The sequence below is a fragment of the Brassica oleracea genome, chromosome C8 (assembly GCF_000695525.1).
Source record: "Brassica oleracea var. oleracea cultivar TO1000 chromosome C8, BOL, whole genome shotgun sequence".
NCBI lineage: Eukaryota > Viridiplantae > Streptophyta > Magnoliopsida > Brassicales > Brassicaceae > Brassica > Brassica oleracea.
Window position 1 is genome coordinate 17,721,746 of NC_027755.1, and position 4,756 is coordinate 17,726,501.

The window sequence follows — 4,756 nt, forward strand, 5'->3', positions numbered from 1 at the left end:
AAGACTCTGTTAATTTCTCAAAACCTTGTAAGTGATAACATCGGATTTTCATAAAATGGTCAGAGAAGAAGGCTTAAAACAAAACCTCAAAAAACAATTTGTTCAAAGAATTAACGTTAGTTTCCTTTTGAAGAACTTCTATCAGATTTCATAAAGTAGTCAGAGTAGTATGAAAGCAAAACCTTGAAACTCGATCTACCCAGACTTTAGGTACTGCCGCTTCCAGTCAACTGATTCTTAAACGGTATTAGGGATTGAAACTGGGACCCTCAAAATAATTGTACGGAGCCTTCTTAGATCTGCAGCAAGAAAATTGTCATTGTATATCAAATCAATAAAAAAATTGCAGATGAGAGATGAGGATGAAAGAGTTACTCATGTTTTGATGAAGCCACGAAGACCTGGTTTAAAGCTTGAGTTGATTGCATCTCAAAATATCATGAACGCATGGAAGCTTGATCGCCCTTATGTTCACATATTTATACCTAACACACACCGTCTCGCAGAACTCATCGTGAGCGACTGAATCAATGAGATTTAACACGAAAGCCTTAAATCGGACCGTTTCAGATAATCTGAAGAAACTCAGGCGTCGACGCCGTAGAATGAAGGGGAGAGAATGTGTTTTGTCTTCCTGAGACACGTGTCACTTTTTTAGAACATGACTTTCTGACCTGTCTGCTGAGGTGGCGTGTTCTGGAGTGAATAAACTCTACTTTATATAAATAGACTAGGGTCGGTACGCGCGTAGCGCGGAATTTGGTTTACATGTGATCTATGTAACTATATAATTATATACTTCCGTTGTTTGTATTTTATGTTTGTTTTGCAAAAACAGTGTATTTTGACGTTTATGGTCTTAAATAATATTAGGGTTTGTAGAGATTATGTCTGAGGTGTATGTGGACTTTCTTATTGTATTTATTTACAATTATTAATCTATAATTTGTTGGTTAATTGTGGGTTTCTCTAATTTGGGCTCTTAAATGTGTGGATGTGTATATTTGATTTGCATGTCAGAGTATAAGGTGCATACTGAACACCTACAAACTTATTTGAAATATATTGGGTTGGAACTAAAGTGTGCATTACGGTTTGGTATGTCTTTTGTTTTTAAGAAAATTGTTCATTTCTGTTTTAAAGGAGATTAAGTTATAGCTATTAATTTGAAGCATAAGGACAACACACGTAGGCAAAGAGAATTTATTCTTTGAAAGGGTGTAAAAGTGTAAAAATATAAAACCAATTTAAAAAAAACTACGCTAAACTGAATGTAGTACTTATAGTTCTTATGGGTTTGAAAGTAAAAAAATCCAACAGTTCTGGAGAGATGTCAGAGCTATCTTATAACTAAAATAATCATGCTATCAATATAATTAATTCGAAGTTTTGAAACAAATATAACTGTCTAACTTGACCAAAAAAAAATATTTATATATATAACTGACTAACTTATAATATATAATCCTTACATTAATTTTACTATACAAAATCATTTCTTTGCGTTATACAGTATGTAAATATTATATACGAAAACGAAGTTAACAATGTTAGTGAATTTATATTTACTTAAAAAATAAATTCTCATTTGCAATATTATAAAAATAAATTAGATTTATTAATTGTTAGGATTTTTGATGAAAATGCTGTTTTAGTTTATTTATTTAAAATAATCAACTGGAAATTGTTAATAGGCAAATTTAAATTTAAAATATGAAATATGAATATGAAATAAATAATAAAATAATGTGATTCATCATTATAAAAAAATTTGAATGTTGAGGTAAAAAATTCTTTAATTTTTTTTAATTATATAACACCAAAATTTACCTAACCTGATTTACTTAACCAATTAGTTTTGTTAATGAATGAATTAACTTTTGAACAGAAACACTCTCTGTGTTTTAGAAAATTGTAATGACCTGATTTGCTTAACCGATTAGTTATTTAATGAATTAGTTAACTTTTAAACCATCTATGTGTGTTTTACTGTGTGTTGTGTGTAGACGTGTACCTATGTACCTATTTTCTGGTCAAGACAATACATAATTTTATATAACTTTTTTTGACTAAAAATTATTATTTATAACTTCCTCTTTCTAAAGAAATCGACGCTGCCATTATCATCATCTTCCTCTCCTTCAGTCGTCTAGTTTTTTTCTCCTCCTCATTCCTTTCTTTTCTCTTGTCCTCCTTATTTTTTTTTTTTTGTCTTTTCCTTCCCTTATAAGGATCAGGCGTCAAGTTATTTTAGTTTAAATAGGTATATCGGATTACTATCAATTTCGGTCATATCTCAATCCAACATATAAGGCTGATGGGGTGTTACATTTTTTTCTTTCAAATGCATAGGGAAGAGGTTCTTCTCAGGGACTGGTTCATGTCTGAGGACTGAAGTTTGTATCGTTGTCATCGATGTAGGGAATGTGAAATTGAGTCATCAAGACTGTCTAAGGAAGATTGAGTCGTCAAGACTGTCTAAGGAAGAAGAAAACTCTTAGGTTTGTAAAGAATTAACAACACATTTCTAGCAGCATTACAAAAACATGTTCTAGCATCCCATTCTCCTATAGCTTCACATGCGTCGACAATGTATTACTTTTCTTCCTCTTCTATAATCATAACTATTGCCATTGTGCTGAGAGAAAAAGTAACACATTTTTCCCAGTCAAAACAGACCAATTATCTTTATGTGGAGATAAAATGAGGGCATGTACTATATACCTGCTCAAGAATTGGGAAGAAGGCAACCATTGTACATTGTACGAGCACCACCTTCTAAGGAGTCCTTTGTTGTTTGGTAAACATGTACCTAAACAGACTGGGAAAACCCTCCACCTGTTTGCAAACAGGAGCCACCAAATAAAACATGGGTTACCGAAACCAAACTACATTACAAATAAATGTTGGGAAAGAGGGAGAGACAAACCTTAACAGTTCGGACATTCTGTAAACTCAAACCTATCTTTGGCTCGTTTTCGGTTGGGAGCTTTCCATTTTCTTGTACCCCCGCACATATCACCTAATCATATAAACACATAAGGGCATCAATGTTAAGCTCTTGAAGCTTAAGCATATCAAACGGAAACAGAGAATAGTTACGACTTTGAACATAGAAAGATGTCATCTTACGCAGAGTAATCATATATATATATATAAGAGTTTAGTAGGCTAAGAAAATGTAACTCACAAAGAACAGTACCAATGCCCTGGCAGTTACGGCAAACTCATGGTTTCTTGTCTAAAGCATCTGCGTTTTGTACAGAGACCAAAGTGTAGGCATTGGTAATTAAAGCTGGAGATAAGCACACACATGTCATCATTCACTGTCTCCTTGACATCGATTGCTGAAGCCCTGCAGGCCAAGAACACAACCCAGCTAAGAAGACTCTGAGATTTTTCTTACCAAAAGGTAATGTAAAGCACGTGCATACACAAGTGTAGATTTTAAACTACAGCTAGCTCAGCTCCCAAACTTACAGTGACCAGTAACATTTAAATACATACACTAATGTTCTTAGCATCAATGGAAGCCAAGAAAAAGATATTGACTTTCACAAAATAGTGAATTTAATATTGATAAATATAAAAAGACCCAGACTTTGCACATGGGTTTCGTTGGTTTGTCTCCAGTGAAAATTGGAATCGTTCGAACCGAAGCTCTGATTGTCTGGGCATGATTTGGCGAGGATAAAAACTCAATTCCTGTTTGGTGCGGCTAAAAAAGAAACACTATTGTCACGAAAAGAAAGAGGATAGTATTAATAATGTTGAGGATGAGGATGTTACAGATAAACGGGGAAGAAGCTGTGTGAAGACGCGATTAGATTGCAAAGAGATTAGATGAAGCCGCAATATCCATCCCGCTTAACGTTTGAACACTTCCTGGTCTTCAAATCAGAAAAAAAAACCTAGAGATGGCCATTTAGAGAGATGAGTAGAAGATCAAGAATAAAGGATAAGCAGCAGAGAAATGAAAAGAGCAAGATCTCCAGAAGGGTGAATACTAACCTATTTATAACGGAGATCTCGACGAACGCATTGATGCCATTAAAGTCAAGTTCTGTTACAGGGAGAATGAGAACGATGGATCGTCATTCTCGCCGCCGAGATCAGACTCGGATGAACGAAGGTGATAATTAGGTTTAGCGGGGTGACGCTTTATGATGTTATTCGCAGGAAGCGACGAACGGACCGAAGCCCAAATTTGCCAAAAACAACAAAAAAAAACTCGTACGAAAACGGTGAGTTTTTCAGGAGGGGGACACGTGGCGACTCCAAGACGCGCGACTTTCCTACGTGGACGATGACGTGGAGGCCTGTGAGAGAAGCAAACAGTCTTTTATATATAAAGATTAGGGCCGGTTCGCCTTACTGGCGGGATAAAAATTTAAAAACAATTTAAATAGTTAGAATGAATGTTTAATATAAATTTGTATCATATAAAAATATACATATTAGTTAAATATTGTACATGTTAATGTATTTGAATACTAAATAGACTATGAAGCTACCAATATTTGCTTTGATTAGGGATATTTGCTTAGTTTGATTATTGTTAAATAAACTATGTAAATTAAATTGGTTGGTAAGCTGTTAGTACAAAACTATATGTCATGTCTTGGGATTTTTGCTCTTATACCATCTTTTTTTGCAAAAAAACTCTTACACCTTATTTCTTTTGAGGTTGGGACGTTCATCGGATTTACTTGTACGTGGTTGTTGTTTTGATTAAGTTATTTAAAGTAGTTTTCTT

The 4,756-nt window shown here is 34.1% G+C and overlaps 2 long non-coding RNA genes across 2 annotated transcripts; both read right to left on the reverse strand.

The window, feature by feature from the left end:
- Positions 1 to 2,460: 2,460 nt before the first annotated feature.
- On the reverse strand, positions 2,461 to 3,375 carry LOC106310039. Its single transcript, XR_001263670.1, has 4 exons — positions 3,191 to 3,375; positions 2,930 to 3,022; positions 2,725 to 2,838; positions 2,461 to 2,638 (listed from the first exon to the last, which is right to left on the reverse strand). It is a non-coding gene; the product is annotated as an uncharacterized LOC106310039 (long non-coding RNA).
- A 47-nt stretch (positions 3,376 to 3,422) lies between these two features.
- Positions 3,423 to 4,192, reverse strand: LOC106310040. The gene is made up of 3 exons (XR_001263671.1): positions 4,012 to 4,192; positions 3,790 to 3,911; positions 3,423 to 3,718 (listed from the first exon to the last, which is right to left on the reverse strand). It is a non-coding gene; the product is annotated as an uncharacterized LOC106310040 (long non-coding RNA).
- Positions 4,193 to 4,756: the final 564 nt, after the last annotated feature.